We start from the raw sequence: 12,654 nt of genomic DNA, 5'->3' as shown, positions 1-12,654 counted from the left end.
TTGGCAGGAGCATAGGGGATACGTAAGCTTAGATTGGATTAAAAGTAACTTTAGTGCCTTACTCCAGTCCCTCTTTACAGAAGAAGCCATTCTCTCTGCTGCCCTATAACTTCCTGGAATCTGATGCTGTTTGGTTTCATTTAATGGGTGTGATGATGCTGTAAATCTGTGGCTGCTACATCTGAAGTGAAAAATCACAGACTGACAATCTTCCAGAACTGGAAAGAACTTGGAGACAGTCTAGTGCCACTTTTCAAACAATTTTCCAAATAACACCGGTCAAGAAAATAAAATAAAAATGCCAATTTATTCATGAATGACTAGTATGTGGAACAGTTTTTTATCAGTGAATTCTGCTGTGAGAAAGGATTGACCTGGTCATGGAAGTAACAGTCTACATAGCAGCTCCCAGTGTGGCTGGGTTACAGCCAGTCCCCTGGTGGTGGGGTGGGCGGCTCTTTCTCAGCGGATCTGTCAGTAGAGCCGTAAAGGTGAGAGGAGAGGAGAGAAATACCTCCATACCAGCCCATGAAATGGAGGAAGTACTCGGGAGGCACAGGGTGCTTTCCCATCACGATTGTGAAGTGGATTTTGTTTTTTGTTTTGGGGGGGTTTTTTGGAGCTGGAAAAGCCCTCCACTCACTTCTTGGGCTTGGCATAGACAGGGTGGAGGCAGAAAGATGTGGTTTAGTATTGCCAAAGTACCTTCACTGGCTGACCCCTTGGAGGGGCAGTCTTTAATGTAATGGCCTGCCTACCTAGAGAGTAGCTACTCTATTCCATTAATGCACAAATCCATGAAGGTACTCATTAATTCATCCAATATTTGCTGTACCCCGTGTATGTGCCAGGACCATGCTAGACACAGGTGAGCAGAAGAGATGCTATTCTAGTCCCCATGGAATTGTCATATAATGGGTGGAAAAGACTTCAATGACTTAATCCCCAAGTCCGTATAAATTGCCAACTGTGGAAACCAAAGGATGTATACATAGAAATTAATGTACTCTAGAGGTTCAGGGGAGTTGTCCCTAAAACGGTCATTTGAACTGGGATCAGAAGAATGAGTAGGAGTTAACATGGTTAAGGGGAAGGGATGAAGACAGAGAGAGTGTTCCAGGCAGAGAGAACATTTGCAGTCAATTCAAAGGCCCTGGGGCAGGATGGTTAGCCACTGGGAAAAGGTTGGAGGGCCGTGAGTGAGGAGGGGACCCAAGTCAGAGGCTGTTGCTTCAACAGAGGCTGTGGGGGCTTGATCTGAGGAGTTGGCTGCAGGGGGCAGAGGAACTGGGGTCAGATAGCTGAGATACAAGGAATTCCAGGTCAGTGTGCTAGGAAGACCAGGAATTATGAGGCCAGTAGATTTTCAACCCAGAGCATGTCGCTCGACTTCCCTGAGTTTCAGTTTCCTAACCTCTACAAAAAGATTGCATTTGGAGGAAAGCCAGGAGTGGTTTTCCTCTTACTTACTAATCAGGTGACTATTACAAAAATTAGTTAACTACTTTGCTCTACAGTTTGTTCATCCAGAAAAGGTGGATATTCTTGAAGATGAAATCAGGAATGGGGTGGACACAAATTCTGATCTCCTAAATTTTCTAATCTGTTATGGAAATGAGATAGTTCTTTATTTCACATTAATCTATTGAAGCAGGTTTTATGAGTAGGTTAGAAGTTGTCTTATCTACTTGGTTGAAACCAAACGGAGCTGAATTTGAATCTCAGTTCCTCTACTTAATTGCTGTATTAGTTTTTTATTGCTGCATAATAGAGTTCCATAAATTTAGCAAATTAAAACAATACCCATTTGTTGTTGCATAATTTCCTGAGGTCAGAAATCCAGCATGGCTCAACTGGGTCTTCTGCTAAAGACCTCCTGTGCAAGGTGTTGGCTAGCCATGTTCTCATCTGAGGTTCTGGCAAAGGACCTACTTCCAGGCTCATTGAGATTGTTGGCAGAAGTCAGCTTCTTGTGGTTGTAGGACTGAGGTCCTGGTTTCCTTGCTGGCTGTCAGCTAAGGGACATTCTCAGCCTTTAGAGGCATCTCTCCATCCTCCATCTTCAAGCCAGCAGTGGTTCCTCAGGCCTCCTCATGCTTTGACTCTCTCCAACTTCTTTTCCCAGTGGCAGGCAGAGAAATCTCTCTGCTCTTATGGTTCTATGTGATTAAGTCAGGTCCATGGATAATCTCTTATTTTAAGGTCAACTAAGCGCTATGATATAATCATGGGAGTGATATCTCATTATATTTACAGGTTTCAGGGATTAAGGCATGGAATCCTAGGAGCCATTTTCAGAATTCTGTCTACTGCAATCTCTCAACATGACCCTGATGAGATGGTTACTTAATCTGTATTGGTCTTAGTTTCCTCATCTGTACGAGGGAGTGAAATCATACCTTGAAGCATTATTGGGTTGATAAGTAAAATAAGACAGACACTGTGTCTGAAACATAGCAGATATGCAACAAATGTGAATACTCTTTTCCTGATTTATGTCACATTCAGTTTTGTACATTAAGAGCCTGGTTAACTCCTGATGCCAGATGAGATTTATTTTATTTTATTTTATTTATTTTTTTTTTTGTAAAAAAGAGCAATGGGTCCTCTGCCTTACAAGTTTGGAAAGTTCTTTTAGAGTTTTATCCTACTGTATGACCTAACCAGGATTTGGTTTCTCTTAAGTAGCTGAGAACTGGTGTATGCTGCATATAGACATAAATTAAGAACTTGGACAAGAAAAGAACTTGCCAGAATTCAACCTTGGGGTGTTTATGTCTGATCTTAAAAGAAAATATGTCTTGGCAGTCAAAGTAACTTCTTGGTGGTGGCAGTGGTGAAGAGGAAAACAGGACTTTATATATAATTGCCAGAGTTTACTTTATCCTGCAAATTTTATGGGTAAATTCCCTCAAAGCCTATTTGCTTTTAAGACTGCAGAAACTGATGAAAGAAAGCACGGTTCTACCCTACTTCTTTAGTTGTGAAGACATCATAATCCTTGCACTGCAATGCTTCATGCATTCACTCCATGCAACAGTAAGTTTTTATAAAGCCCCTTTATTAATATGAATTTCAACAAAAGAGCCAAGAGCCCTTAAATCCATCAACTGGCCATAAATCTAAGCAGCTGCATTATGAGTCACTTGGAGATCAGCACAGTGAATGGGTTACTGTGCTTTCACCCAGGAGACAGAGCACACCCTCCCTGAAATGGTCATTCTCCCCTAAATCAGTCATATGCAGGTTTGGGGGGGAAGTCAGAACTGTAGCTCTTCACAAGTCTTCAAAAACAATGCGGTAGGTGGTAGAGGAACCACAGACCTAAATGCTGGTATTAGTTGGAGAAGACTAGCTCCTGTTGCAATTTCAAGTGGCCTTTCAACTGCTTAGGGGCCCTCATTTCTCCAGCAATGAAAAAGAATTCATAATTTCTGCATATGAATGTTTGCCTCATAGGAGTATCTTTAGGGTTAATGATACAGCATGACAAAACATGATTTGAGTGGAGCATATTATCTGGTGATGCATCTTCTGTGCTCTACTCCAAGGCTTAAGCCATAGATAATGACTAATGGCACAGTCTTGGAGGATGGAGAAGAGAAACGTGATGTATGCTAGTTCTGCCCCATGCAGCCCCAAATCTTCTGATCCACAAATGTTCTCCACTCAATTCAGTCAAGTTTGGATAAAATGAAACCTCAGGAGAACGGACTCACTGAATTTTCAGGTCACCAGAACTCCCTTTCTTTTGTAATACATTATGTAGAAAATCTCTAGACATATTGATGCCTAAAAACGTTGTCTTAAAATGATTGGATGCTTTTCTCCCTAATACAATATTGTATTAGCTCAGAGTTACCTTTCTGAAAATTTATTCTAACTGTGTAATGCCGGGGATGACTGGGCCAAGGGGAGATTGAACGGACGCTTGGGCCTCATCACAGAAGTCACTTGAAAATATGTCTGCATCTCCGATAGGTTGTTTTCTTTTAGTTTACTGCTTTCTTCATCAATGGGACACATACAGTTAACCTATTTAACTGAGGTCCATTTAGTGTCTGGATGACTGACATGAGCTCTAACATCCTGTTGTCTAGCATTTTTTTAGTGATTAAGAAAAGGACAAAAATACATACTGTGTGCTACAGAATACGTAAAAGAACGTGGGAGTTGGAAAAAGACATTTCATTTGGCTACTGTTTTTTTGAGAGATCGCTATATTGCTTGTATTATTTCATATGAAAAAGATAGCACATCGTCCTTGCTTCCATTTCCCTGATAAAGAAGTGGAGCACTAGAGAGGTTGGGAATTTTCCCAGGGCCACCCACCTACAGGGTGCCGGGCTTGGGTTTGAGCGCGGTTCTGTCCGGCCCCGCCCGATGCCGTAATGCCCGTGCCTTCTGGGCTCCGCATGGTACGCACTGTAACCGCGCGTCACAGGCTCCCGGGAGAAGGAAAGCCGTGCTCTGCGGGCAGACTGAGCTGACTGAACGGGCTTTTCTTCAGGAGAGGAAACCACATCAGACGAACAAGTGACGTAACCCAGGCGAGCCTTGGGGGCGGCCTTGGTTGAGACTCCGCTCCTGATGGGATGTGGCCCTCCCAGCCTTTTGGGGAGTGGAGATGCCACATTCCCTGTCACCACGGGCTGTAGATGCCAAAGAGGGGCCAGCAGGCAGCACTCAGGGTAAGCTACTGGGAACAGGGTGCTCATTCTTCCCTTTAGCCAGGCATGAGGCGAGGTGGGCAGGAGGCTAAGGTGGAGGACCAGAGTGGTGTTCTGCCCAGGAAGGAGCTGTGGAACCCCGGGGGGAGGATGGTGTTCCATGAGACATGGCAACACTGACCGTCCAGAGATGTTCCAGAGGCACCCCCTGGCTGTGCTTGTCATTCTGAGGCAAGATAAAGGGAATACCAAACCCCTTCCCTTCACTCATCAGGCTTGTGATCCCCGGGAGATAATTATTTTATTTTACTATTTTATTTTTTTCAAAGATGTTATTTATTTATTTGAGAGAGAGAGAAAGAGCATAAACTGGGGAGAGTGGCAGAGGGAGAAGCAGACACCCCACCGAGCAGGGAGCCCGATGCGGGGCTCGATCCCAGGACCCCGGGATCATGACCTGAGCCGAAGGCAGACGCTTAACTGACTGAGCCACCCAGGCGCCCCTGGAGACAACTATTTTAATATAAATCTTGAACATTTTAATATGAATATTTCAAAATTTGGCAGAAGTTATAGTTGAGTGTAATGGATACATTGTAACTTACGAGGTTAGCATAGCACAATGCTCCCTCTTTTAATACCTATCTTCCGAATGCTTCCATAAGAGATCGGACCGCAGATTCCCAGATCCGCAGGGCTGCATGCCCACTCGCATGCAAGAGAGCAGCTGTAGGAGGCAAAGGACTGCCCGACATCGAAAGCCGATGCTGCCACTGGAGTACCGACGGGGAACCACGCTTGGTGATAAGCAGGGATGCATGGCTTCATGGCACACAGAGGCAGTAGGGAAGACTGCTCTTGAGGATTATAAAGTCACACCAGACATAGAACTGTTGAGGAAGTTTGAAAGGTAAAATCATTTCCCCTTCATTTAGCAAATCTCAGCATCACGACTTCCAGATTTTAATGGCAATCCTTTAAAAGACAGGGTGGAAGAAAAACATCAGGTGCACCTGTCCTATCCATATCCCTAAACTATGATGATATCCATTTAGTGACCCCAGGAGAGCCTCATGGCTGGTGGTAAAGATGCACCTGAAGCCCATTAGAGGATTTTACCATCTTCTTAAAACCTGACCCCAAAGCAATTTGTCATTTGCCTTTGCAATGAAAGCAGAAGTTTTATAATTATTTGACAGTAACCAATGTGGACCTGAGTGCCACATGGAGATTGTCAGGGGAGGATGATGTGCCCTTAGCTTGTCCCCTAATGAAATCATCATAGGCGAAATAACTCACGTCACTTTAGGAGAGCAGAATAAGGATCAGTAGTTAATTCATCCGGAGGGAGAGCTGATCCCTGGCAACGGGTGACGTGAAAATGCATTCTAACTTTCCAAGTTTTATGCTGTGAGAGCTAACACTTTTAGTGGTGACAGGAAAAGCAAAAGAACTCAAAAGTGCCCCAAATGTGTACTTCCAAGTGAAGAAATCTTTATTGTTCATTTTATTAGTAATTCACCTAAACATTTCCAGTCTATGAGTTATCTAAGTCTCTTGCTTTTCTCAATGGAAGGCCCTTATCTGCAAGGATTTGAACCCTGTGTCTCCTGGTCAAAGAAGAGATTTCGAATTAAAAGAAAGCAAGAGAACTTGCACAATACCACTTTCAAACCAGAGATCTAAGCAAGCAAAGGAGATGAACTCCCCACCTTCAGGCTGAGACAGGTTTTCCCTATTGAAATGCGGGTGTGTGTATGTATCAGGAGCCCCCAGATGCCAGTGTTCTTCCAGCAGGCGGGGGGTTTCTTCAGCTCTGTGTGGGCAGAATGGGTGACAGTCCCATCCATCTGTGGGTTTCTTCCTCTGCTTATGCCTGTTGGGTGTGCTAATGATTGTGTGAGGTGGGGCATAGGGCGGAGATTTCCAGAAAGGGGTAAGAAACCCAAGCAGGAACACACAGTATCAACTTTATGCTTCCACATCTTCCTGAGCATGAAAGGGAAATCCAAGTGTAAGTGGACAAATGCTTTATTTATCGAAAATAAATTTCCACTGCAGCAAGTACCGTGTTGTGTTGACCTTCTGCATCCAACCTTTTCAAAATTAATTTTGAAACCACATAAACAATACATTTAGGTACATGAACACCAAACATGAGTATAAATTTTCTAATATGCAAATACATAGGGAAAAGTTGTGGAGATAGAGACAACAGCATGAACCTAACGGTCAACTCAGTAGTGACATTGCGGGGAGGATGGAGCAGGGGTTGGTCCTACGGGATTTTAGCTTCATCAGCCTTGTAACATTTTACATGGAGAATATGTTTTACTCATTTGCCTTATTTCGAGAATCCTGTACAGGCTTGCCAACTGTTTTTTTTTTTTTTTAAGATTTTATTTATTTATTTGACAGAGAGAGAGAGAGAGCACAAGCAGGTAGAGCTGCAGACAGAGGCAGAGGGAGAAGCAGACTCCCTGCTGAGCAGGGAGCCTGATGCGGGACTGGATCCCAGGACCCTGGGATCATGACCTGAGCTGAAGGTGGACGCTTAACCAACTGAGCCACCCAGGCGCCCCCAACTGCCAACTATTCTTGCACTTTAGCTCTCCCCACTTATGAGTCCACTTGAATAATTCAAATGTGGGAAGTTGAAGATATGCTTTTGACCAAAGGCTTGTGCTATTAATTGTTATTAATAAAGAAAGCAGTCTATTGGAGTTTGGTAGAATTGTTACATCCTCCAGATAGTCTTTCCACAAGTCAGTAACAATCTATTCCCTTCCCCACCTATGGAGAATGACGTCCCAAAGCCTGATTTCTGGTTCTAAATAGAAAGCCATTGTTGCAGGCTCTGCGAAGGCTAGTTGCAAGCACAGATAGGAGGCCAGGAAAGTCCCTCCATCCACTTAACGCAGAGGAACCGATTCTTGGAACCAGTGGAGAAATGGAGGTGGGACAACATGGAAGGCAGCCAGCCCCTTTCACCTTGGCCTTCCTGCTGCGCCATCCAGCCCAGTGCTGCTGGGGGTGCTCACATCCTTGACAGCCTGGTCCAAACACTGCCCTCACTCTGGCCCCTACTGCTCTTTTATATGTACCTTGTGCTCCGGCCAAAGGAAACCACCTCCTGTTTCCTGAATATTCCCATGCTTTCCTGAAGCATGCCTTGTTCATGCCTCTTTTCCTACTGAAATCCTACTTGTCCTTCAAGGTCCCTCTCCAAGGCCGGCGTCTTCATCCAGTCTTTCTGAATCTGCCCAACCAGGTGTCATTTCTTTCTCTTCTTACCCCTGTCATCGTCTGAAGTTTCCTTATATCTACAGAGAAATAGAGAGAGAGTGTGTCCCCCATGAAGGCAGGGTGGTGTTTGAGTTACACATTCCGTTTCTCCTTCCTTCCCATATGTCAGGTCTTATTCTAGGATTTGGAGAAATAAACATAGTCAAGGAATTGTCCCTATTCTTTTGGAGCTCATTGTTTAGAGATTCAGATAATTACCAACATTGATGGGTAAGGACAGCAGACCCCAAGCTCCCGAACTCACTCTCCATCCTTTTGAGCCATTCTTGAAACACATGAGCCTGACCTCTTCTTTGCAAACCCCATGTCTCAAAACTGAGAGGAAGGCTCATTCTGCGCAGACCCAACAGGCCTGGCTGAAATGCCTCAGGGGAGCCCTCCTTTGCAGTGGAGGGGGGAAGAGGGCAAGGTGAAAATACATGGAGGGGAGCAATTCAGTCTCAGATGCAGCAATCAGTAACTTTCCTGTGTGATCCCTGGAAGAGGGTTGAACGCACCGAGGTCCCTGCTCCGTGTCCATATTTTGTGCACGTGCCTGTGTGTGTGTGTGCGCGAGTGCCTGAAGAGAAACAGTTGTTGTTACCTAGGGTGCTCTGAGTCCTCACTCCGCCTTCCTCCCTGGAAGGGTGGTGGGGGCTCAGCTCTGGCCACAGTGGAGGACTGGCCCCTACATCCAGGCGGAGGGAAGATGGAGAATCCAGCCCTCTCTGACTAGCTTCTTGCTGGGGGCACTCTTGAAAACAGAGTTAGCCTTTATAAGAATGAAAGAGAAAGGAGTTGAAGCTATGCTGTGCCCCTGGAAGGCGGCAGGTGAGAGCAGAGAGGAGAAGGATGTACTTCTGGCTGGGTCAGTGTCCCAAGAGAAGGAAAACCTTCCATTGGCCTTGTGTCAATTCCCTTGCACAAGCTAGTCAGGCATCTGGCTAAGAGAGTGGACTTTAAAGTCCGAGTGCCTGGGTTCAATTCTTAGTTCTGTCTCCTAAGGCCTGGGGGCCCTGTGGCAGCTAATTTAACAACTCTGGGCTTCAGTTCCCTTATCTGCGAAATGGGGACAGTAAGTAGACCTTCCTCATGGAATTGTTGCAAAGGCTTAAATGTAAAGTGGTTAAAATAGCACTTGGCACAGAGTAAGTATTCAATCAACGGTAGCTGGTTTATTGGAGTAGGACACAATTAATATGAGATCATGTCTCCTACTTCTTACTGATCTAGTATGATCAGGCCAAATTCAGCCACTGACAGGGATAGCATGAAAGATCATTCTTCCTGACGTGTGAGTGCTTTTTCCTATCTTTGGGCTGACCCCAAATCCCCTCCTCCCACCCCCTCGGATGTCTAGGACTCTCTGCTGTCTACTTGGCCAATGAGGTAAAATACTCCTCCCGGGCCCCCAGTTCTGTTTCCAGACAGAACTCTGATTCTGGAGTTAGCGTACCAGCATTTATATACCGTCTCAAAGTTGTAGAAATTCTTTGAGGACAAAAGCAGTGTCTAATAGCCTCTTTTCTTTGTTTGTTTTTTTCTTCACAAACATTTTAAAACAACGCCCTCTTCTATGTCAAACACACAAACAGTTGTTTTTCATCTGTGTCCTTCTCTGGAAAGCTACTCCCCTTGGTGAGAAAGGAGCTAGAGTTCAATCATGCCAATGACTTAACCTAGTTTCTCATTTTAACCTTGAACTCTTGCCTTGGCTTAAGTGATGGTGGCGTTTTAGGAACCAGGTACTGGCCAGAGAGAGTGAGTTTTGGGGTGGGAGGTATTAAGCTGGTCCGGAATGATTCCTGCCAGCCCTTAGAATCAGACCACAGGGGCAGCCTGCAACTCTGCTGTTGTCAAAGTCACCCTCGGTGCTCAGATCTGCTTAGCAAGCCCCATTTCCCGCACCCACCAAAGGTGGTTTGAAATAAAATCCCTGTGACCGCCTTTCAATTTTATGTAACTAATATTTTTATATTCTAAAGGGAGATTGAAGGAAGCGAACGTCAGTATGGTAAGGACAATAGTTTACCAGGAAATGTTTCCTCAGTATTTTGTTTGAGGCACAGATCACATAAGCATTCTCTTACCCATTTTACAGATGGGAGCCTTGGGGTACAGGGGGTACCTGACTCTCCTCGAAGACTTGAATTTTCGTAGATGTTGCATGTAGTGCCTGTCCCAAACTGACCGTGGGAGGCGCGGAGGACAGAGGTGGACAGCGGAGGGGTACCCGGGAGTTGGGCGGAGAATCCGGCGGGCCGCTGACGCTGGCCCAGCAGGGGACCACGCCAGCAAGGCCCTCCCCCGACGGGCTGAGCTGGCGGGGGCGGCGGGGGGCTGGCTGTGCCCTCCACAGGCTTGCCCTACGCCGGGCCCATGGGCCGCCTGGCCCGGCAAACCGGCCACCGCGCTGCCGCCCTGGGCCGAGAGGCCTGCTCTCCGCTCCCGCGGCCTGCTTCCGAGTTCTCACGGCGGAGCAACGCGCAGGCCTGCAGCCGAGGGCTCGGGCCGTCCTCGGCCGCCGTCCTGGGGCCTCTGCCCTGCCCTGCCCGCCGCCCCTGCGGAGCACCGGTCCCCGCTCCGGCTCAGCGCGCAGCCCGGCGACGCTGGGAAAGGGACCTGTGAGCCCCGCTGGCCGAGGGTCACTGAACTTTCTGGCGGCGCACAGGTTAGTCGGCACAACGCCAGCGGGTCGGTGGGGAAAAGCGCGGACGACCGTGAACATGCGCAGAGCGGGCTCCTCACGCGGAGGCCTGAAGACTCTGCCCGGATCTCGGCTTTCCCACCTTCCCCCGCGGCCGGCCGCGGACTTTGAATGAACAAATGGAAGTCGAGGTCGTCTGAAACTAACCAATCATGTTGCCCGGGGCATTTTCTCAAGGAAAGGGGTTAACCCAAAGAAGGGGGTGCACTTTTTGGAAGGAGGAGAAATCTATGCTTCTCTTGGGTTTTCCTCCATCCTTCTCTTTCCTTAGTTACTTACGCTCTTGTACTCATCCTATTCTTTCATTTGTATTTACTTTCCGTTGTATGCATTTAATTACAAATGCAGTCATGCTCTTACAATATATTTAAAAATACTACTCTACTTAAATAATTACTATGTGTTGAGATCTGTACCGGGTGCTGTAACAGATACAAGGGGGGTCTCTGCCCCTGGGACAGTTGGTCTCATCCCTCAGCTGGGATACATACCCAAGTATCCACACCACAGGTAGGAGGCAATAAAGGTTACGAAAGGGACACAAAGACACTGCTGTTGGAGCATAGAGGATAGCGAGCGCACCAGCAGGCAAGCGGTCAGGGAGGTGAACTGGGTGTTGATGGACTGAGGCGTGGCATTGATCCCTTTGCGGGGCCCCGGTGCAAAGTGGACACTCCATGAATTCTAGGCAGAAAGAGCAGCACAAGAGAAAACGCAGAGACAGTCAATGACAAGCAGCCTCATTTTCATTGATTGATTGATGCGTCTGGCAAATGTTCATTTACCGTGCACCCGGCATGGTTCTGGGTTTGGGGATGCAGGAATAAACTAGACACACAAAGTCCCCACTCTCACCGAGCTCACATTCCAGGGGCAGGAGGAAGACACTCAACAAATAAGACTAACGTATCAGATGGTGTTAGGCACTGAAAAGAAAACTCGGGTCAGATAACAGGGCAGAGAGTGACAGGGGAAGGTGGTGGGGAAAGTCCTTCTGACAAACAGAAACCCGATGGACGTGAGAGTGGCTTTCAGAGGCTGAAGCACCCCATCAAGGAGAGCAGCAGGTACCAAGGGCCTGCGGAGAGATCATACTGGGCGGGTCTGAGAAGCCCAGGTGAACCAGCGGGGCTCACGTCAGAAGAGGTGAATGACAGGACCCAGAGGCCAGAGAGAGTGTTGGGAGCAGACCACGTGACGTGTGTGAGCAACAGGAACGACTAGGTATTTTATCCTGTGTGTGACACGGAGCAGTGACATGGTCTCACATTTCTAAAAGATGACACTAGCTGCTGAGAGGGGAAAGGACTATACAATAGGCTAAAGTTGTGAGATGAGCTCTGAGTTGCAGGGGGCACCTTTTCCTGGAGTTGGGTTTATAGATAAGGAATTGCAGAAGGAATTAATTTCTTTAAGAAATAATCCTGGAGAAGTAATCTGGAACCAGGCTATGGGGTTTCTACCTTGAGAGCCAGACTAATGCCATTAGACCCTATTTTGTAGACAGTGAGGAGCTGTTGGAAGATTTAAGCAGAAAAGTGATGATTGTTGTTTAGCTTCTGAGCGCCGTAAGTGAACACAGGGCTCAGATCCTGGGACTTGAGGGATGTGGGTCCTGCTTCCACCAGTCACCAGCCCTGAAATCTTGGACCACCACTGAACCATCCTAAGCTTCAGTTTCTTCATCTGCTCCTCTCCTCTCTGCACTGCAAAAGGTTATTATGGAGATAACATGATAGGAATATATATGAAAGCCTTCAGTAAACTGGGATGCAGAGCACCATTGCAAGGATGATGCTGAGGAGGAAGACGGTGTTGAGGATGGATAGAAAAGGGAATTTGGGATGAGGACTAGTTGGGGAGCTTTTGGCCCTGTCCAGGTGACCATGGGAGCGGGTCTGAACTCAGGTGGTAGGAGGGGGAATGGGAAGGAAGAGGCAAGTGTCAGAGATATTGAAAAAGAAAAATCTTCAGTTTTTAAGGATGGGCAGC

This window comes from Leptonychotes weddellii, chromosome 8, assembly GCF_054177405.1.
Source record: "Leptonychotes weddellii isolate Sample4059 chromosome 8, ASM5417740v2, whole genome shotgun sequence".
Classification (NCBI taxonomy): domain Eukaryota; kingdom Metazoa; phylum Chordata; class Mammalia; order Carnivora; family Phocidae; genus Leptonychotes; species Leptonychotes weddellii.
This window is presented reverse-complemented; position numbering follows the sequence as displayed.